Source organism: Meriones unguiculatus, chromosome 2, assembly GCF_030254825.1.
Source record: "Meriones unguiculatus strain TT.TT164.6M chromosome 2, Bangor_MerUng_6.1, whole genome shotgun sequence".
NCBI classification, from domain to species: domain Eukaryota; kingdom Metazoa; phylum Chordata; class Mammalia; order Rodentia; family Muridae; genus Meriones; species Meriones unguiculatus.
Window position 1 is genome coordinate 53,944,714 of NC_083350.1, and position 23,391 is coordinate 53,968,104.

At 42.6% G+C, this 23,391-nt stretch overlaps 1 long non-coding RNA gene across 1 annotated transcript; it reads left to right on the top strand.

The window, feature by feature from the left end:
* The first annotated feature begins 711 nt into the window (after positions 1 to 711).
* On the top strand, positions 712 to 22,570 carry LOC132652139 (uncharacterized). The gene is made up of 5 exons (XR_009589622.1): positions 712 to 815; positions 1,550 to 1,665; positions 2,419 to 2,473; positions 22,011 to 22,072; positions 22,434 to 22,570. It is a non-coding gene; the product is annotated as an uncharacterized LOC132652139 (long non-coding RNA).
* The last annotated feature ends 821 nt before the right edge of the window (positions 22,571 to 23,391 follow it).

Here is a 23,391-nt window from a genome sequence, read left to right on the forward strand (position 1 = left end):
CACATTGTTTCTGGTTACTCGGTTGTTTTCTTGAATCAATGACACCAATCAGCATTGCCATATGTATGAAATGACTTAACCTGGGTAGGATCCGTTCCCTAACTCGATAAAGAAAAGGACATGTAATAACCCAGGAAGGCTTCTGAAAGGAATGAAGAGCGTATAATCCATTAGAAATTTAGTCCTAATTGGGGGCATGTGACATAAAGACATCATTTCTCTCCAAATGAGCTGAGGCTCCAGATCATATCTGGCTGTGATGCTCACTGTGAATGGGGTACATTGCCCCTGAAGGAACATTTGCTACCATCTACAGTTTTGATCGTCACAACTATAGTAGGTTTTGACATAGAGTGGGGAGAGGCCAGGGATGTTACCATAATCCTATTATGCACTGGACAGTGCCTCCCATCCCCCAGCCCTCAGCAAACAAAGTTTGTTTGGATACAAAATGATAACAGTTGAGAAAACTGGTTTAGAGGCAAATGAACAGCGGCGCTGAAAATGGGAGAGGAATGAGTCTTTCCACAAAGCTTGGCACAGGTATAAGGTGATTGGCACCCTGTGGGTGAGAAACTTCTAGAGGGCAAATAATATCTCAGGTATGGGAGTGAGAGAGGGCGGGATGGAGTGGGGAGTGTTTGGAGCAATGCCCTGCATTTCTTCCCAAATATTTGTGAAAGAGCCAACACCTGTTACTAAAGACGGAGAGCTCGTTTGTGCCTGGAGCTCCTTTTCTGAAGAGATTCATGGTCGGAATCAGTCTTGTCTTCCTCTGTTGGCTTGTGACCCTCTTCAGAGCCAGGGTGGAGGAGGTAAGATCCATTTTCTCTCTTAGGTCTACTCCGCCTGGAGAAAATGATTACAGTCTGTTGAGCTATCATTTGGTTCTCAACACTCTTCGACAGCAGCAAGTGGTTTATGCTTAATGGCTTCACTTTCTCCCTCCCACACCCCCATCGCAATAAGAATTATCCTCTTGTTCCCCATAGATTCTCGCTTGCATTTGGGTAAAGCTAAGGACCACAATGAAAAGGAAACTTTTCAATGAATCAGTGCTATTTAGTCAGTCTGAGAATTTCATACGTGCATACAATGTATCTTGATCATACCCCTTCCTGGAGAACTACTTTCAGATCCATCCCCAACTCTACTCTTCCTAGCTTTGTGTCTCTCCTTCCTCTTCCTCATCTTAATCTTCATCTTTGTCTTCTTCTACAACCCGCCAGGCCCAGTTCATGCTGGCTATCTACTCACGGGTGAGGGCCCATGTACTGAAGTGTGGCCAATGTACTGTGGGTCACACCTTCGAGAAAACAATGTACTCTCCTGCCCATATTCTATAGACGAATAGGAGAGTGAGGAGAGCCGGATGGAGACAGAAGGTAAGGACGTTACTGGCTGATATGGAATAGCTGTCATGCTGTAGGAGCTAGGTAGAGATGTAAGAAAATGAGATCACTGGCCTAATTTTCCCTTGGTGGGTCCGGCCACCTTGTCTCTTTGGTCTCAGCTCTACTCCATTGATTTTTTTTTTTTTTTTTAACAGTCCTGTTCTTCACGTGTGACCTCCCAACTTCCTCTATGGGTGCCATCTTCTTGACGCCGTTCTGTAGCTGTGGATGGCCAAGGCAAACTCCACCCAGCCTGGATTGCTGGGTTGTGGTAGGTTCTATAAGTGGCTGGTGGCTGGTGGCTGGTGGCTGTGTGGGCCCCAAAGCACAGTTCAGAACTTGTGCATACCTCCCCCGCATCTCTACTATTCCTCATTTTTGTTTTCATCACCTGCCCTAAAACACAGCTGTTACGGCATTGGCTGCATGGACTACAGTCCCAGGAGCAGGTTCAGTCGGATGGTAGAGGAAGCGGGTGGGATGGAAGGCGTTTGTTGGAGGAAGAGCTGACAGCATAGTTCTGTCCCCCCCCTTCCTAACTATAATCGCCCACTCCTTACAACACAGCTTTCACGCCACCATCTCACCGGGAAGTCCAGTGTATGCCTCTCGACATCCCACCGAGTCTGTGCCGAGAGGGCACATTGCTGCCTGCCGTGTCCTGTGCCCCGAGTAGCTCAACGGTTCTTATTCTGCCTCTTGTTCGCACATCTTTTCCTTGAAGCTCTTCCTTTCAAACTATCTACATCCTGTGGCTTTCTCTTCATCGCTAAGGCCGTTTCTCTCTCTGTTTTTTACATCAGTGCTTACTCCCCCTGGCCATCACCATGCTCCTTCATATGGGTAATGGTGTCACCTCTTCAGCCTTCTTCAGAAACTCACGGTGGCTGAGCTCTAACCGTGAGGTCTGTTCCGTCTGAGTTACAGGCCCTTAGTGCCGTTCTCCAGGGTTCTGCTTCACTCCCATGCATCCAGCCCCCCATCCAAACTTGATCAATTCTCTCACCCAGATTTCTTTGATCAGGCCGATGAGTTCCCTCCACCATCAGACTGGACTTGCTACCAGAACTGCGACCCAGGTAAGCCACACTAAAACACTCTACCAGGAAATCTACACGATCTGGGTATTTCATAGAAGGGGATTCCGGCTACCGCCATCAGGGCCACCATCCAGTGCGGCCACCCACAGCGAAGATTCGGGAGCTACGGGCAAGCTCAGAGCATGGCACATAAAGTTTATATTCTTTGTAGTAACTGCTAGGAGTTACACAATGCCCTCCGGGTGTCTCAGAGCTAAATTTCTCGGTCTTACACCTCATTTGCCCTTGGTGGGGTAGCATTAGGCTGTCCTTGTGTCCCCTTACTTGCTTTGCCTCAAGACTTTGTATGGTTCCTGTTCTGGCGGGAGGATTTATTTTGTTCCGTTAGTGAACACTCACTCCTTCGTCCATACTTGGCTCATTTGCCCCACATGAGTTCATGGTAGATGGCTTAATGTGGGCCCTGCAGTCTCTCAGTAGTGTGCTTGGCTCACAACTCTTACTGCCTTATCTTTGTATCACTCACCTAAACTTTGAGATGATATCCATCATCAAGCAAAAGTATCTACCATCTTGGGTCAGAGTGGAAACTATGGAAATTGCCGATATGAAACAGAAGCTGGAAAGCAAAGCCTTGGGAGAGTTTAGGGAGACCTTTTGGAAATTTCAAAGTCTCGTGACACTGCCAGCTGCAGCAACTTAAGGTCAGCCCTGGCATTACTATTACTGCTTCCTTTGAGACCTTCCTGCTTCGTATGGCAAGGGCCACCTACAGAGCAAGACGGTGAGGCCTCCAGAGCATGGTGATTTCAATGACAGGAAAAAGATAAGAGGTGGAGAGAAATAGAAGGAGATTAAGCTGGGGTTCCCCTGGTCTAGCTATGGTGCAAATGGTTTAATAAGCCTGGTGTGCTTGACTTTAAAGGCGGTTTTGAAAATCTGCATGAAGATGAGTTTTTGAAAATCAAGCTCTATTTCAGACATTTAAACTGTGCTCAGGACACTTCCGTTAGCTCACGAAGAATGCTGTAAAGCCCCGCACTTTCACTCACAGTGCTGGCTACATGCCTTCCTTTCAGGTGTGTTTGTATTTTTCCACCCTTTCGGTCTCACGGCTAGAAAAAGAATTTCCCTCCTGCCACTGGTGAATAGCTGCATTGAAGCTGCCTGCTGGCTAAGAAGAATTCTGAATATCAAATCTTCCTTCCATTTAGTTTTAGTGTTGGAGACAGAGACGAGAAATTTGGAATAACAGTTCTCTGTAAGCTCCACCTGGCTCTACCATAGCAAACTGCCGGTAGATTTAAAGAAGGTTTTTCCTTCTTGAGGATTCTCGACATATGTATCCTCCATCCCCCACCTTCCTCCACATGCACCCCCATCATGTCCTTCTCCTAAGTTCATCTTTCCTTTTTTGGCTATTGCGCTAAGTCCAGTTACATTCCCTGGAGCATGGGAAAGGGACCAATGGCCACGCACTCGAAGAATGATTCTCCCAGCCCCGGCAGCTACCACCTACCTCTGTTTTATGCCATCATGTTTTATTCCTTAATGGCATGTAATTTTTTTTCATACTTAGAAAAAGTAAAATCATTATATATATATTTTTTCTCTTCTCCCCGCTTACATTCCTAGTAGCAAGGAGAACAACTGAGGGTAGTGAGTGAGGAAGATGCGACATTCATGTTTAGGATGCATGAGGTTAGCACGCCCCGGCATAGGAGAATGGCAAGGCCAGCATCTGTAGGGGTAGAAAGGCACTATTTTTATCTTTCTTAGCAAGCTAGACATATTTTCTGAGGTGCTGGGGATGGCAGGAAAATTAAGCTGAAACTTTTTAGCCAGGGACAACCTTAAATACTCCTTAGTTTGGGCAGACAAGTTTGGGGTGAAGATATTTGAAACACACCCACAGCAATTCGGTTTTTCTCAAGATTGTATTGTTTTCACGGGTAGATACTTAGCGAGAAAATAAAATACAGCCACTTTGCTGAAGGCGTTTATGGGCTGAAGGTGTTCTCTGGTCACTCATGTATATTATCGTATCATCTACAAATAGTGGTACTTTGACTTCTTCCTTTCTGATTTGTATCCTCTGGATCTCCTTTAGTTCTCTTATTGATCTAGGTAGGACTTCAAGTACCGTGTTGAAGAGATAGAGAGAGAGTGGGCAGCCTTGTCTTGTCCCTAATTTCAGTGGGATTGATTTAGTTTGATGTTGGCTATAGGCTTGCTGAATATTGCCTTTACTATGTTTAGGTAAGTGCCTTGTATCCCTAATCTAAGACTTGAATGGAACTAGAAAAGATCATCCTGAGTGAGGAAACCCAGAGGCAGAAAGATACACATGGTATAGACTCACTTATAAATGGATATAGACATATAAGATAAACATGCTAAAACCTTTAGTCCTAAAGAAGCTAAACAACAAGGAAGACCCTAGGGAAGGCGCTGAATCCTCATTTAGAAAGGCAAACAGGATAGACATCAGAAATGGGCAAAGACAGGGAGCAGGACAGGAGTCTACTGCAGAGGGCTTCTGAAAGACTCTACCCAGGAGGGTATGGAAGCAGATACAGAGACTCATAGCAAAACTTTGGGCAGAGTGCAGGGAATCTTATGAAAGAGAGGGGAGAGAGAAAGACCTGGACGGGACAGGAGCTCCACAAGGAGAACAACAAAGCCAAAATATCTGGGCCTAAGGCCCAGACTGATGACTCAACCAAGGACCATACATGGATAGGATCTAGACCTCCTGCTCAGATGAAGCCCATAGGCAGCCCAGGCTTCATCCAGCTCCTTAAGGGGAGCGGAGAGGGGGCAGTCTCTGGAACGAACTCAGTTGCCTGCTCATTGATCACCTCCCCCTTGTGGGGTCTTACTAGGCCACAAAGAAAGAGGATCCAGGCAGTGCTGATGAGACCTGATAGGCTAGGATAGAGTAGGAGGACCTCCCCTCTCAGTAGACTAGAGGAGGGACATAGGGGAAAAGAGAGAGGGAGGGCAGGACCCAGAGGAGATGAGGGAGGGGGCTACAGCTGGCACGCAAAGTGAATAAATTGTAATAAATAATAATAAATTTAAAAAAGAAGAAAAAAAAGAAAAGAAAAGAAAATACCCCATAGTTCATAAAACAGTGCTACAATTAGAAGGTGTTTGGGACTTGCTCAGTTCCCTATTTTTACAGTGTGCATTGCGAGAGCCACCGGCTCACTTTGAACGCCGCTGCTTATAAGGAGCGGGGAGTGATGCCTGCAGGTACGGACAGGTGAATTTCCTAATGGCGAAAGCAGCGCCCGGTGCAGCAGCCGCGGCTGTTTCCTGACTGTTCCATCCCGTAGATGTTATCAGCATAGTATGTTGCTTATGAATTGTATGGCGTGCCTAGGTAAGGCCTATAGCATGCAGTGTCCAGGCCGAGGGAAACTACCAAGGTCTACAAACAAGCGAAAGGAGCATCGAACGCTGCTTTGCCGGTTACAGGAGCCATTTGACCCTGACTTTTAAATGAACGCAATATTAGAAGTTCTTTAGCTGCGTAATGGAAAGGTAATTTTCCCTTGGGTTTTTTTTTTTTTCTTTTTATTTCTACTGTGAAGGGTTCCACTCTCAGTTTCAAGATCACACTCCTGAAGAATTTGGGAAAGCCTCTGTGAGGGCTGGGGGTGGGGTTTAGTGGTAGTATTATGTATTTGCTTGCTGTGTGAGGCCTCCGGCTTGATTTCCAGTACTACAAAACCCAAACAAATACACCCAGATAAAGCGAACGCTTCTGTGGGTGGGTGACGATAATAAGCTGACAGATGGGCCCGTTTCCCTCCTTCTCAGTCTGTCTGTTCTTCTTATAGAACCCCGAGTAAATTTCTTAAATACTTAAACTGGGTCTCGTCTTTTTCTGCTTAAAAAATTATTCAACAAATTTTGTGGCTTTCAGCCCAGAGTGAGATCCACCCACAGCCCGTATCCCACAGTGCCTCACGTCTGCATCTCTCATTCACTGGTCTCAGGACCTTGTTATATCTTTAAACTTTACTGAGGCTACAGTAGGCTTCATGTGCATTATCCCTGTTGGTACACAAAACTTTGAAAGTATGTCCTTGTTTATACGTGTAATAATAACAGCGCGATGAAGTGTTTAATAAAAAACCCATTTTTTTTTTTAAAGTAAAAAACCATCGAAGAGAATAGCATTGTTTTATAATGTTGTAAACTTCGTTGGTTTAGTGCTTGGGTTAACAGAAGGTGGTTGGAATTTCATTATCTACTTTTAATTTAGTGTAAGCCACTTGCCTTTTCCCATAAATGTCATTAATACTTCACTCAAGTCTTGTCAGAGACGCCTTCCTCTCCTACTCATTTAAACGGCTGCTCCCAAGCTCCTTAACTGGCTTTTCCTCTCCCTGTAGCAGTGAAATTGTGTAAAATTATAGAAACCTGTGTTTATTATCCATCTCTGCCTACTGGATTATAAACTCCGTTTGAAGATCTCATTTATTTTCTAAGCCATTGTTTTCTGTTGTAGTAAAAAGTTGCCAACAAGATGGTTTAGCAGGCAAAGATGCTTGCTACCAAGCACGAGGACCAGAATCCATCTCTGGAACCTGTAAGCAAAGGCTCAGAGAAGCCATAGAACTGATCGATCCATGGGAGTAAAGGTGGTTTTGTTTTGGTTTTGAGAAAGCATCTCACTATATAGCTCTGGCTATTCTTGAACTCACTCTGTAGACCTTAAGGCCGGCCTTAAATTCATAGAAATCCTTCTGCCTCTCTCTCCTAAGTGCTGGGATTAGAGGCCTGAGCCACTACATCCATCCAAGAGAAAAGAAGGTTTTTTATTGTAGATAGAGAAGAGCTGAAGCTCTTCTGGGTTACAAAGAAAAACCTGTAGCTGCAGGGTTGGGGAGGGAATCCTGGGGAGGGAGCAGAGGAGCTCGGAGGCTAGCAACAGCTTTGTAGGCATCATAGGTCCATCCAGAGCCAGATGGGCAAGCAGCTCTTCCTGGCTGAAGAAAGAAGGGTGCTGAAAGTATCTGCCAGCAGTCCTTCTGTTTTTCCTGTTAGTGTCCAGCCCAAGCTGAGCCCAGGCTGTGATCCTGGACATAGCAGGTCTGTTCTTTTGGAGAGCTTGGACACTTCCTCAGACCTAACAGAACCCTCATAGTGGAGGGTGAGAACCGGTTCATTGAACCTCTCCTTTGACCTCCACACCTACACCACAGCCCATGATATAATTAAAATTAAAAAATTGTGATCAAGTTTAGCAGCTTGAAATGCAGACATTTGATAGCTTACGGTTTCTGTGGGTCAGTGTAGCTGTGGGTTTGGCTTAGTTCTCCTAACCTTGCAGTCAAACTGGGCTGAAGGGTATTCTTCAGGAGCAATCTGCACCATCTTTTGTCATTGTTGGGGTCACATAGCCAGCAGAGGAACAAAAGAAGGAAGGCGAAAGGAATGAGGGAGGGAAAGAAAGAAGAAAGGATTGATTTTGGGTTCCTGAACAGAGTACACACTCCACTGTTGTGGATATAAACATGGTTTTGTTTTGGTCCCAGGTGTGGGATGTGGGGCTGATTCAGATGGTCCACAGCCGCGGACTATTTGCCTCATGCAGGCTCTGAGAGGAGCTCTTTGTCAGCTGCAGATAGTTAAAATCTGAGGACTCTGGAGAGAGAATAAAATGCCAGAGGCCAGAGTGGGAGCTCTAAGAGAAAGAACAAGGCGGCTGCTGCTTCCCCCTTGCTGCTGCTAGTTGCTGCTGTGAGACAAGTTGGAGATCTCCTGAAACGAGGATTGGACCGGCTCCAAGGAACCCGAAGACCCTAACCAACAGGAAGCAGCTAAGAAAGAGAACTGTGACCCCTCTCCCACTAACCCTTTCTCTCTCCTACCTGGTGTTGGGGTATTGAAAGGAACTGGGGTGGAATAGAGAGAGAAAGATAAAAGAAATGTAAATAAAAGAGCTTTTAAAAAAGTACGCCAGCACTCCACTGCGATGGGGAAGGTGTAGCGGCCATTGTGGGTTGGTCTGTGGCTGCAGCACTGACCAGAAAACAGCTGAGTTTGGAAGCAGGGCTGGGGTCAGATTGACACTGGGCTCTGTCTCTGTCAGGTGAGTCTCCAGTGCAAAGGGTTCCGCAGCCTCCAAAATGCAACCAGCTGGGGTCTAAGTGTTCAGACAGATGAATCTGGCAAGGTTTGTGCTTGTGGGGAGAATGGGACATTTCACATTCAAACTGTAACACTGTTAACCTCAGTTCCCAAGCACCCCCCACCTCTTTTTCTCTGGGATGACTTAATGATCCCTTCTATGACTAAATTTTTGACCACAAAGGAGTAGATATAGGCTTTGACTTTTTAAAAACCTACTTTATTTGGGGTTCCTAATGTCTATTTCTCCCTTTTCCACCCCAGTCTCTTCCAACACTCCAACACCAGGTAGGGGAGAAGGAAGGTTAACAGGGACTTGGCATGTGGACCATTTTAGAAGTAGTTCCTCAGGGTGATTCCATTCTTTGTGGTCAGGATGTCAGCAGTTCAGTCAGACAGCAAACCAGAAATCCAGCAATAGCAAAAGCAGCAACAAGGTCCAGCAACAGCAGCAGCAGGTCCAGCAGAAGTGACAGGAACAGTCCTCTGCAGCTTTCCTCTCTAGGAGCGAAGCAATGCAAAGCATTGTGACCCAAAGTGTTGTGATGCAAAGCGATCTCTCTCTGTCTGTGGGCTCCTTCTTAAAGTCCACACAAAGATTTTTTCAGCTGGGCAAAGCCACACCCAAGACAAGCTCCCTCTCCCCAGGCTGCTATCAGCTATGGACAAAGCAGTCCACATTCCCACAACAAAAACATATCCACACGACAAGACCAAAATTTCCACTGTAAGCAGGTGTTTCCCAAGAAGTGTATATTATTGTATATTTTGTATTTAGACACAACAGCACTTGCGACAAAGAAAAGGAAAAGGTACATTAGTAATTTCAGTGGGGCTGACACCTATGGATGAGAGAATAAAGAACATAAATTGCTGTATTGATAAATCATTCAGCCTTGCACAATTTTTCAACCTTTGAAAGAAACCCAAAAGGATATTGATATTTAGTGTTTAATGCTTAATACACATTCTCTCAAAATAGATTAGGAATCTAGGATAATTTTGTTCATCAATATTTTTTATTAGCCAGAAGAGAGGTATTTGTAAATTTTTTTTCTTTTTGTTCTCTCTCTCTCTCTCTCTCTCTCTCTCTCTCTCTCTCTCTCTCTCTCTGTGTGTGTGTGTGTGTATGACTGTAAAGGCCAGATATCAGTGTGGGATATCTTTCTCAATTACTCTCCGCCTTGTTTTTTGAGGCAGAGTTTCTCATTGAACCTGGTGCTCACTGATTCAGCTAGACTGGTTGAGCAGCAAGTCTCTGGGGATCCTCCTGTCTCCACTTCCCTAACATTGGGTTTGCAGGTGTCACCTGGCCTTTTACATAGGCACTTGAGATTTGAACTCAAGTCTTTGTACAGCAGGGACCTTATTATCTGAGCCATCTCTCCAGCCCTAGGGATATGTTGCAAGAAAGCTAAGGAAGAATAAATCAGCTGAAGGCAGAAGAAATCCAGCAAGAGGAGGAAGCCTTCTTTTTGTTATGCACAGCTGGAGAGGAACCTGGTCTGGGTGAACACCACAGTGACTACTGTGGCCAACCACCATCTCTACACCCTAATTTCATACTCGGTAATTCACGCGGGTTCCGTTTGTATGCACGTATGAGAAGTAACATCTATAAAAATCTACCTTTAAAGAAATTTAAGAGCTGTGAGATAACCATTAAGGAGAATAAAGTGACTTCTAAGACTTATTTGAAGTCCATAACTGTTTTCTAAATAACAACAATCATCAGATTGTCTTGCAAAGCTAAATCTTTCCTTCAAGCTAAGTGGCTTTTTCCCCCCATGATACTGTCTTCACTGTGTAGCCCTGGTTGTCCTGGAACTTGCCCTGTAGACCTGGTTGGCCTTAAATTCAGAGGTCCACCTATCTCTGCCTCTGCCTCTGTAGTGCTAGGATTAAAAAAATGCTCCAGTATGTTTGGCCATGCTAAGTGTTTTTGATATATGATACTATGTTGGAGAAATAGAGAAATCTGAAGCTTGACAATTTTTAAATTATTAGTTTCAATTTTTATACAAATCTTAAAACCTTTTAATAAAATGAAACTCAGTTAGATTGTGTTCATGTACCCAAAGAAAAATATTACTACATGAGAAGAATTTTAATTCAGAACATGGCTGTTCTGGCAATAGATCACATCCAAAGACCTTCTAGATCTGTGTGATACTGTTGGAATACAAACACGCCTTTAATTCAGGAGACAGAGGAAAGTAGATCTGAGTTCAAGGCCAGCCGATATAGAGCAAGTTTCAGGTAATGAAAAGCTTAGATCCAGGCGTAGTTATACATGCCTTTAATCCCAAACAATGAAAGTAAAGTTAGTTTGTAGAAGGAAGCACCCATGTTTGAAAGTGATATCTAATTGAGTGTCAGGAAAGGTGACTGATCAGAGAAAGGCTTGACAGAATAGGGTATGCCTAACTCTCAGGAGAAGAGAGAGGAAAGGGGAGCTCCTTAAGGGACAATGCAGAGGGAGGGAGAGGGGGAGAGAGAGGGAGGGAAAGAAAGGAAGGGAGAGTGAGGAAGAGAGGAAGAAAGGAAGAGAGGAAAAGAGGAGGCAGTTTTACTGGGACAGTAATAGAGAGAGAGAGGACACAGATGAAGACTGAATGATCCAGAGAATGAGAAAGGAGCCAGAAGATTAGAGCAGATTGCTCGAGTTAGAGGCCAAGCAGAGCAATTCAGAGGCTGAGAGAAAAGCCAGACTGAATAAGTTAGCTGGGAGAGTAAGTTGAGGGGGAACAGCTAAGTGACCCAGCCAACTCTGAGCTCAGAAAGATGTAGAAAGGGTAAGCTTATTAAGCAGTAAGTCTCAGAGGCTGAAAATTATCTAGGTCTGGATTAGATCGTGCGGAGGCTAGAAGCTTCCAGGACTGGGCCTAAGTTAGCAGAAGGAGGCGGTAAGCCTCTGAGATAACAATTGAACCAGGTAAATAAAAGTTTCTTTTACAGCCACATAACCTTAGGAATGAGATCTCTTATTCTGCAATTTCTCGCTTTTTTCTGTAAGAAATAAACATGATTGACATAGAGAATTCTGGTTATTTATTTTGCGTTCAACTCTTTTTGGGAGTCCACAGTGAGGTGTGATTCCAGCTTTGCTTGGTAGATAAAAACACAGCTGCTTTGTTTATTTCAGGGTCTTTGTCTTCTTATCACGTACTCTGAGCTTGGTCTAGTTTGGTGCCATTCTGATGTTGCTAATTAGGTGCTTTACATTAATTGCTATCTGACTTTACCATGTAAAACTAGACCTGGGACACTTAAGAAGCCAATTCAGTAATTTCTTCAAAATTCCTGGGAGTGACTTTTAACACAGACAAATATTGAAGCGTTATTGAACAGGATCTACTGTCTGGGGGACTCAGGAACCCACTGATGCCTTTAATCACCCCTTTTAGAAACAAAGCCACAAAACATTGGCAAACTGCCCGATAAACTCAGAAGTGGGAGTCTTACATCTTTGTTTTCATTTAGACTTTAAATATCTGCTCAGAAAATTCTGAAAAGGGAAAAGGGAAAATAAAAGGGAAAATAAAAACAGAAGAGTTCAAAGGTTTTTCTTTCTTTTTTTTTTGTAACCTGATTCTGTTCTGACAGAGGTCTTGAAGTATCAGGGGACTCTCTGAAGTCTTTCATGGCAATTTGGAATAGAAGCATTGCTATCCTCGGTTGCGCTCAGCCTGCCAGTCTTTCACGCTGGGATAGGATATGGATTTACCCTTTGATCACCCCTGTGGCATTTAATAGATGTTTTATAGTGTTTAGAATTTATTCACCTGTCTGTGCTTGTATTTCAGACATTAAGAGATTTGTTTTCCTGCTTAATGCTTCTTTGAAAAAGGCTTGGGTAAAATAAAGAGCAAGATATAGATTAAAAATATCAATGACAGCTCTTTCTGGAGAACATATTAACCCTTTTCTCACAGCCATATTGTTATGAATGCCAAAAATTTAAAACTTCCTAAGATCAAAAATTGTTAATTATAACTTTGATTTTTCTTCCTTTGAGTGAAAAATCAAGTCAAGAAAGAATTATTTCATTTTCTTTTACCTAAGAGGGATCATTTTTGAACTTCAGGAGTTTCTTCCACTATTCAACAATGCACTTTTGATGCTCTTTATTTTCATTGCTGTGGACATTGCAGAGCCTAAGTGTGCAAAGCTATGCATGTGTCTCGCTGTAGCTAGATATTCAGATTATTCCAGACTTTTGGTGTCACAAGCACTGTTGTGGCTATCCTGTTAAAAACCTTTGTTGACATTTAACTCACACAGCACAGATCTCATTTAGTGTATTTGCAAAACTGTGTTGACTATCACCAAAATATGTTCGGAACATTTTCTCCTCCAATACTCATTACTAGTCATCTCCTCCCTTTCCCTTCCACCCTCCTAGGGCGGGAAAACCTATGATCTGCTTTTCATCTCTGTAGGCTTCTTGTTTTGAACACTCTCTGCAAATTAACCATGCAGCACACAATTTTTATTGTCTAGATTCTTCCGCTTAGTACAATGCTTTCAGGATCCGTTCTGGTATGTGTCAGCTCGTCAGTCATTTTTATTGACAGGTGATATTCTATTTTATGGATATACGACATTTGTTTATCCCTTCCCGAGGTGATGGTGATATGGGTTTTTTTGTTAGGGCTTTGACAGTCTGCTATAGTTTATGTACATGAGGGTGTAATTTTTCATAATTTTGTATATAGATAACTAATAATGAAATTGCTAGGTCTTATGCTAACTTTATGCATACTATTTTGAGGAAGCTTCTAAGTTGTTTTGCAAAGTGATGGCATCATTCTGTGTGCCCATGAACAATATCTGAGAGGGTCAATTTCCGTGTCTACTCAGTGACTTGTGTTATTTGTTTTGATAATAGTTGTCTAATACCAGGATGAACTGGCATCTCATTGATTTCAGTTTGTATTTCTTTTGGTTCCTGCCCTGTTTGAGCTCCTTCTCGGCCATGCCTAGATAATGGGCAGTAGCCTGTCAGCTGAAAACAATCTTTTCTTCCCCAAGCTGCTTTTAGTTATGGTGTTCATCACCCCAACAGAAAACAGACTGTAATAACTTTACTTCCTTAACGACGCCCTTACAAGCACAATTTTTAATTCTGATAAACTGTAATTCTCATTTGTTGCTGACGCCTTTAATGGAGACGAGGAGAGGGTGTTGGATTCCTTGGAGCTGAAGTTAAAGGCTCATGTGAACCACCACCTATGGGTGCTGGTAACTAAACTTGGGTCCTTCCAAGAGTAGTATGTATTTTTAAGCCCTGAGATATCTTTCTAGCCTCTTTATTTTATTTTTTTTAAAATATTCAATGTATAAACTAATGGGCTTAATTATGACATTTTCATTTTCCATTTGTTAACTTCTCTTGCCCACTCTTCCTGTTTGATTCTTCTTCCCAAATAGTCTCTTTTCTACTTTCAAGCCTTATTTATTTATGAAATCTAGATTTTTACATGAGAAAGAACATGATACTGTCTTTCTGAGTCTGGTTTATTTTACTTAACATGATCCCTAGTTCCACTTGTTTTCCTGGAAACAACATAATTTCATTATTATTTATGACTTGATAAATCAAAGAGAGATTTTTAAAAAAATGTAATATATTCTTCAGTATTTCTTACAAGGGGAGACAGTTTAGTTTCTTTTTTACTGTCAAGTTTTTATCGAGCTGGAGTAGGATCTCTGTATCACATGGTTAGCTTTAGCCACTAATATTTTCAGTAAGAATTAAGAAAGGCTCAATAAGAACCTTTACAGAAGCTCTGAGAAAATTGTCAAATTAGTGGTTGGATGAATAATATCAGAAAAATTATAAAACATAAACATATTCAAGCTGAGGCCATTGGATTTTAAATGTGGTCTGATGTAGCATTTACAGTATTTTCCCCAGGAGAGGTAAAAATAGAAGCTTTGTTTAACTTCCTTTTATGTGTATATATACACCTACATATATAGTGTTTCGTTTCAGGTGGATATAAAATAATATGATCTCTGAGTGTTTATCAAACAATTTTGAGAGTATTTGTCTCTTATTCTTCTTCTGCATTGCCCCCTCCCCACCATTCTGTTTCCCATTTGGGAATGCTGACAACGATCTCTACAAGAACATAGACTATCAGAAACCCAAGCATCAGACACCAAGAACCTCTTTTTGAATGTTTGGCCAGGGTTACCCAATAATGATATAGATTATCCACGTAGCCTTTGGTGACCTCTGAGCAGTTGAGGGTAGGTCCTTATTGATGAAAACACTGCACAGTCTTAAGATAAAGACTTGGATGACTAGGCCCTGATCTGACTTGAAAGCCTCCTCTCTGTCATATAGATTTCACAGTTCCAGAAAATACAGTGTAGGCTGCCAAGAGAGGGAAGAAGACAAATAGCCCTACCTATCTGCAATACCTGTGGACCTCAACGATTACCAGCATGGAAAGATGCGCAGAAAGGTGCAAGAAGCGGCACTCACATGTCAATTGGACTTGAGGCCCACTCAACAGGAGGGGAGTCATTCCTGCTACTAAAAACCTAGCCTACCTCCTGGGGATAGTGAGACCAGAGATTTGAAAGGAAGCCACTGCTGCTACTTTTCTAGACCAGGGTCATTTCTTCATTCTAAGTTTTATTCTTAGATCTAAGTGTATCTATCATCCCTTTTTGAAGAAGCCTTTCTTTACAGCGATGGAGACCACATGAAGAACAACTGGACACGATGCACAGAGCAACAAATCGTGGGGGGCCTGTAACACAGCCCCTGTATCTTTGGCTCGGGGAACATGGCAGAAGTGGTGGTGGGGGGGGACGACAAAAGATTGTAAGAGCCAGAATACAAGAAAGTGCTGGGAAGCAGTCTTTCCCAGAAATGGCTGCACAGTCAAGCCCAGAGCAAAGGCAACATTAATAAGCATGTAACAAGGAAACTTTCATGGGGTCCCAACCCTAAGACAAAGAACCAAAGACAACTGTCGATTGCTGGTGAAGGAGAATTATTCTTTCCTCGGGATGAGCCCCCTTAATGAATGTTCAATGCAGACTGGTCAGCCACAAAACTACATATACACAGACAACAAACATAGGGTCAGCAGGTTTTCTCTCGATAGCTGTACACACGTGTATGTGTGTATGTCACAGATCTAATCATAGAAAAAGTATCATTTTTTTCTATGTGTAGAGCCTTAAACTGCTGGCTTTGTCATCTCAATAATCTGTCTTCTGGTGGCCTCTTTGGCTTCTTCCTGTGCCGTTCTTCAAACAGTAGCTGGAACTTTTAAAGCACAAGCTGTGCTACGCCGTCTCCACATTACGAGTTTTCAGTGATTTATCATTGCGTGTTTATAAATATCTTCAAGTTATCAAGCGTGTCCAGTGGAGGAGCCCGTGCGCTGTGGGAGTCAGTACAGAGACAGGCACGCCAACAAAACATAAGTTATTAGAAACTTAATTCCAATGTCAGACTGTTATATAGTCTCCACCACTTTTTAAAAAAAGTTGAATTAAAAAAATAGGACTGCTTCAGTTTCACAATTTCAAGAAATTGTGTTCTGTTTTTCTAATATTGAACAATTAAACGATAAAATGTGTCAACACTTCTATGTCACTAATGCCTTTTCCTTGCCTGGTGCCGTATGGTTTTTCAAGTCTTTCTGTATGGCTCATTTGATTTTTTTTTTTTTTTTACTTTTTTATTTAAAATTTTTTACTTTTTAAGATTAAAATAGAATTTTATCTTCCCCTTCTCCCCCAGCCCCTTTCGTGTCCTTCCACCTCTTTCAACTATCCATAGCCTCTTTTTTAGTTGTTTTTGCAACCCGTCGGGTCCATTTCGCGTTGCTTGCATACATTCCTCCCCTCCCCCAGGGCTGCTCACTTGGCATTGAGTAACCATTTAGGGTGTTCATTTCTGGTGAAGACTAGCTCTCTCTCAGAAGTTTTTAACGGCTAATTATTCATCCAGGGGTGGGGTCCTGTGTGATTTTCCCCACCGACATTGGCATGTCAACTCGTGTCCTCCTTTAGATCTTGTGGAAGGAGCCGCATTATTGAGGTTTCCTGAGTATAGTTACCTTGTCATGTCTGGAAGAGTCAGTTTTGCAGCAGATTTTCCCTTCCTCTGCCTTTCCTCTCCTCTTCTGTGATGTTCCCCGAGCCTTGGGTGTAAGGATGCTGCAGATATATCAGGAGGGGCCGGGAGCCCCACAGTCAGTCTCTGCATTTTGGCTGTTTTGGCTTTCTGTCATGTTCTACACCTGCTGCAGAAAGAAACCTTCTCGATGAGGAGTGAAACCTGTATTTACTTGTGGCTGTGAGTATTTGGAATGTGGTTGTGAGTCATATTGGCTTAGGGAAATGACAGGAGTAGGTCATCCTCTGAGATCTATAATCTTATTAGCCAAGGGCTGTTGCCTAGGATTGCAGTACAAGGTATACTTTCCCTAGTGTTCAGGGGGCCTTAAGTCCAATTGGGCAGCGATTGGTTGCCTCCAAGATAGAGGTGCCACTGTTGTAGCTGCAGGGACATCCTGCCATGCTGATCGTTGTTGTGGTTCATAAACGTGGCAGCTAAGTAGAACTAACTGAGTGAATACTGTCTTCCCTTGGCAGCTCGTACGGTAGTTCCAGGTATAATGTGGGCCAGTCCCCAGGGAAAAGGCTTTTGAGTCAGCTCCAGCTCGAGTTTTGAGTCCCGTGTCCAAAGTGTGCGGTATCTTCAACAACAGGGAATCATCTTCTGTTTCTGAGGGGCAGCGAAAACAACAGCAGCAGCCTGTATTGTTTGGGGAGCCCCTTGGACTCCCCTGACCGATGACTCAAAGGAGGGTTCTCAAGTCTCATGCAGGAGTTTTAAGTGAGTATGAACTAAAATAATGAGATTCCTTCATAATGGCTTCTTCAAGCAGTCTTAGTATCACTTAGCTATCCTTCCTCCTCATGCTTCTGTGCTGATTTCCTTTCCCCTTCACCCACTAAAGTCTGCCCCCTTCCCCACCTCTCCCTTCACATTACCTCTGTCTTCTTCCTCTTCTCTCATGATCCTGTTTCGGTTTTCTGGTTTCTGTAGTTATTCCAGGTTATATATTCATGTTTGAAGATTTCAAACTTAGGAATGAGATGAGAGATGAGAGAGAACATACAGTGTTTATCTTTCTGGATCAGGGTTACCTCATTCAACATAGTATTTCCCAGTTTCATCTGTTTAGCATGTCTTTGCAGGGAGGGTATAGTCTTGTGAATTTCAAGGAGTCTTGCTTCCTATTCTTCTCTTTAATTTTAAATTTATTTACTGATTCACTTTACATCCTGATTGCAGCCTCCCCTCTTCTCCTGCCAGTCCCCTCTCGCACACCTCTTTCCCATTCTCCCCTCTCCTTCTCCTCAGAGAAGAGGGAGGTCCCCATGGGCACCACCACCCTGGCACATAAGTCATAGCAGGAATAAGCGCATCCTCTACCACTGAGGCCAGACAAGGCAGCCCAGTTAGGGGAACAGGATCCAAAGGGAGGCACCGGAGTCAGAGAGACCCCCTGCTCGAGTTGTTGGGGCATCCACATGAAGACCAAGCTGTGCATCTGCTACCTACATGCAGGGAACTAGGACCAGTCCATGCATGCTCTTTGGTTGGTTCAGTCTCTTTGAGCCCCCAAGGGCCCCGGCTAGTTGACACTATAGGTCTTCTTATGGGGTCAACCCTCTGGCTCCCTCATATTCTTTAGCTTTTCACTGCCCCTTGCTTTTTCTAGACAAAACAGATCAAGGATAATTGAGTTTTTCACCTTTTGCTGAGTATTTTACTTTGCGTATTCTAAATGCTGCCACAAATTGTCTATGGCAGGAGATTTATTCTAAATGTAAAGTGAATTTCTATCTTTCATGTTATTGAACCTAAGAAGTAAAAATATTTAGAAACACCAATAGTTGCTAGTTGTGTAAACTTGGGAAGAATGTTATAACATGTAGTCTTAAGTGACAGTTTTACATTCATGAACATAATGAGAAATGTCAATTGTATATACTTCTAATTTTAGATTATAGAAATGATTCAAATGTGAAATGTAGCAGTCGTCAATGATGATTCTAAAAATTATTCTAATGGCATTAACAAATTAAGAATTGTAATCATTACTTCTTTGTAGCATGGTGTGTCTAGCAAACATGAAATAAAGTAGAAAAATTGAGGGGACAAAACTGAGAAAGCTCAATAATAAATTGTGTAAGGCATAATATTCTGCTATGTCTCTAATGAGCTCCAAGCTGTAATTTTCTAACAGAATGAAATAACTCTGTCAGAGGCAAAATCAAAACCTTGAAAGTACACAGGGATGCTCTGTGAAATTAGAAATTGACCTTCCTTTTCCTTTATAAAGTAAGCACCGGTGGGTTTAGATAGTTGGGGCACATAGAATATTTGGAATATAGCGATCATAACTATTTCTGCTGAGAAATACAATTTGAATGAGTGTGTCTTCTTTCTTTCATTCCTATAACATGTGAAGGTCGGAGGGTGACACTTGGGGGTCAGAGGGTGACATGTGAAAGACAGAGGGTGACTTGGGAGTCCGTGCTCTCCTGCCAACTTGTGGGCTCAGGAGGTAACACTCAGGTCATGAGTCTTGTGTGCCCTTTGCCCCATGAGCCCCCCGACTCTTGTATGTCCATCTGCTCCCTGAGCCCCCTGACTCTTTTATGTCCATCTGCTCCCTGAGCCCCCTGACTCTTGTGTGCCCCTCTGCTCTCTGAGACCCCCGAGCCACCTCTCTGGCTCTCATTTATACAGAACCAGAGCTGTATGTGATTGATTCTACGCATTCTCCTTCCAGTGCTGATTTCATCAATTTCTGTGCCGATCTTATTGTTTTATGTCATTTCCCGCTTTTGGGTTTAGAATGTTCTTGTTTTTCCAGGACCTTGAACTGCTTCACTGTTACTCATTTCAAATATTTCTAAAACTTTAACGTAAGATTCATAGTTACAGGCGCTTTTCTCAGAACTGTCTTGGTTGTTTCACCAGCTTCACTGGTTCTAGGTATTTTATTAATTAAATAATTTTATTAATTAAATAATTAATAATACCTCTATAAAAGTTTTCTCCACTATTGTAGTTTGTATTGTCTTTCCATTTCTTGTTTCTTTCTTTCTTTTTTTTTTCCATGATGGGGGACAGTTTGATCAGTGTAGTACTGACAGCAGCAGATCTGAGCGTCAAACCTCTGACATTTGAGGATAGTACGTACTCTGAGTGCTTGAGGTATTCTGCCTGCCAGGAATGGTTGGCATGCCTATTTGCTCAGGTGGCTTACGCCAATGATGTGACTGTAACCGATTAGCTTGTTTTACTCTCGGAGGAGTCTGAATTGTCTAAGAGTTGAGGCTAGTCATGCAAGCTCTGACTGATTCTGCAGTAAGAGCCCGGAACCCCAAGACTGAGGAGAGCTCTCCTGGCTGGCAACCCTTAAGGTGTCACTTGAGATGATAAGAGAATTAAGTGCCTCCCTGTGTGACACAGCTGGATACTCCTGCTGTTTCTCATGGATTTCATCCCTGCCCCCCCTTTCTTTTTGACTTTTATTTGTATCTTTTCACTATTATAAAATGTAATCACTTTTATGTTTTATGTCAGCATTTCTAAGTCCTGTGAGTTCTGTGAATCACAGAGCTCAAAGATGATTTTTAAGACCCCCACCATTCAAGTGACTCCTGTGTCTCTTCCTTCTTTTTCCTCCTCCTCCTCCTTCTTCTTCCTTCTACTTCTTTCTTCTTTTTCATACTTCTTCCTTCTCTTCCTCCTCCTCCTTTCTTCTTTTTCTTCTTTTTTTTTTTTTTTTTTTTTGCCTTTATTTCTTCTTGAGACAAAGCATTACTGTAGAGACCAGGCTGGCCTCAAAATACCAAGGTCTTCCTGCTTTGGTCTTCCAAATGCTGGGATTAAAGTCATGTGCATCTACAGCTGGCTGGCAATTCTTAATTGAGTCTTTATATTTTATGAAAAATGCATATTTTGAAAAGGCATCTCAAAAATATGAAGAAAAGAACCCTTCATTTCACAATGGGATGGGGATTTTAAAATGTCCTTTAGCTATCCCTAAAGTTGTGGTGCCTGAATCGCGATACCCCAAAAGACCACCACCAGGAGCCGAGTCTGTTGCAAACCACATGAGGATCTTTTTATTACAAATTACAAGCTGCAGCTCGGGCTCACACCCCCACCACCAAGGCGAGAGCCAAGAGCCCTGTGCTCAGGTTAGTTGGGTGATTTAAAGATTCTGGTCCCTCCCAGCATGCCCAAGGCAGGGGTGATTCCTGCCTGGTCAAAATGCTACATTTTGAAATGATTGGCTATAGGAAGGTCCCCAGACCATTAATGATCTGGTGTCCCTCCTTAGGGGGATGGGCCAGTTTCCTAGCAACTGTATCTCTAGTGGGTGGGGAAAGAATGCAGTAAGGCGGTTCTTCCCCTCAGGGCATTACTGGACCTCACCCAGCTAATTTAGGCATTAAATTTTATTACTAACAGCTGATTTTTAATCTTTTGGTCTCTCAAAGTCACGGAGGTCCTCCCCAGGCTCTGTTGAATGCAACATTTTTCCATATCAATACCAAGGTTTTGTGTTTCTCACAATGCTCCCATTTGCACGAAGGGCACAAAACAGCGATGGGTAACACCGCATTAGCCTTGCTGTGAACCAACCCATAGCAGTTCTTAAATTTACTATTTCTATAGTGTGTGTGTATGTGTGTACACATGGATTGGCATGTCCATATAGAACATATGCTCATATAGAACATGCTCATATAGAACACGGAGGATAATCTTAGGAAATTGGTTGTGTTCTTCAGCCATGGGTCCTGGGGATTGAACTCGGGCTGTTAGACACGCAAGGCAAGCACTTTACCTACTGAGCCATCTTGTCTGGCCAGCTCACCAGCTTCAGCAGCACAGCGCTATAAGAACAGACCAGTTTCCCTTGAGGCTGACATGATGAAGCAGTTAAAATTGTAAACTGAATAAAAAATTTAAAATATTTTATGTGAAAATAGGAGCCATGTCTACAGTGTGCAGAAATGCAGCCGCCGTTACAAAGTAGAGCACTAGAGCAGCTGTCTAATTGAAACCACCATTTCCTCGTGCTAAGCCAGTTTTGCTTGCGTGACAACTGAATCAGTTGCGCAGATATTGGTATTGGAAGACAGTTTTATTTTATTTTTTTTTAAATGAATAAAATGAGCCTGCGATTCAAGAAAAACAACTGATAATTTTGACTTCCAATGAGAAATTTCAGACTTTAAGGAAAGAAAAAAAAAAAAAAAAAAGAGGCAGGCACACACCAGAGTTCACACCTTTGATCCCAGCACCCAGGAGGCAGAGGCAGGTGGATCTCTGTGATTCTGAAGCCAGCCTGTTTTACAGAGTAAGTTCCAGAACATCCAGGAGCCAGAGATACATAGAGAGACCCTGCCCCCCCAAAAATGGTAAGTTTAGAAAACTTAAATTGACTACTGGGAACTTTCCCAATACGGCATTTTCTGAGATCAGCAATCATATTAATAAATATGTTTCATGGAAACCGTGCAATGAAATTTGCCAACAAATTTGAAGATCTGTGCAAGCTGGACAAAGATTTGCTGATGAAATTAGAAAATTAGGCATTGATAAAAAGATACATTCCCAGTGTGAAATACATTGATGCCTTTAATGTAACAGAGGGAAAAAAAATGTTCGTTTATGGACATTAGATTTTGCCTTGCAGTTTACCTTCAGGAAATCACTACTTTTCAGTGTCAGTGCGCAAATATGTTAAAGAGGCTGTTAAAACTTTCTTCCATTTTCCAGGGGTATCTTGCTGTGAGGGGACATTTGCTCTGCGAACCTCAGCCAGAACAACATGTTGCAGCTGTTAAATGTAGAAGCAGCTATGAGTCCAGATGTCTCTTATTAGGACAGACATTAAGGCGCTTGCCAAAAATACCACTCATGTACTAAATCTTTTTTTTTTTTTTTTTGAAAATGTAATTATTTTCATGAATTATGTTACTAAACTATGTTCTGGGTTCATTATTGTTATTTTTGAAATGAGTTAATAAACATTTTAAAGCGTTCATTTTAATTTCAAGATGGCAGATTTGAATAGCTGTAACTCACACGAAGAGAAATCTTTGGATGGAAAATATAAAGTGGTTCTCCCTGAAGAGTCCAGAATTGCAGCTTTGGGATTAAGAGAGGAGCTGGATTTCGGAGGGGTGGGTGTGGCCAAGTGTTATTATTCATTGGTGCATTTCTTTGGAATTGTTCATTTCTTTGTTCCATACAAGATTTCTTTATTCCCTGACAGGAGTGGGGATTTCTGGTGGCATCTTGGGAGCTAGTCAAGAAGGGATTTACCAGCCCATTAGCCCACACTGTGGACACAGCCCTCTTTCCGTTTTACTTAGTGGTCAGGACTCTGAGGTATTTCTGATTTTATCTCTTCTGAAAATAACTTCTCTACCATCAAGGCACCAGCATGCACAGTGGTGGGCTTTTGCTGACATTCCTCTCCCCTAATTCTTTCCTGTTGCTGAAAGCCTACTTCATTATCTACCTTTCAAACAGCTGCACTTAAACTGTGGTGATTTCTCTCTTATCTTTTTAGGCATCTGGCAGGCTCCCCTCTCAAAAGACATGTCTTATTTCCCAGAAATATGCATTGCCGCTGAGATTCAGCTGAAGATCTTGAAATAGGAGATCAGTCTGTACATTCAGGTGGATCCTAAATGCAATCACGTCTTAAAAAGAGGCAGAGGAAGATGTG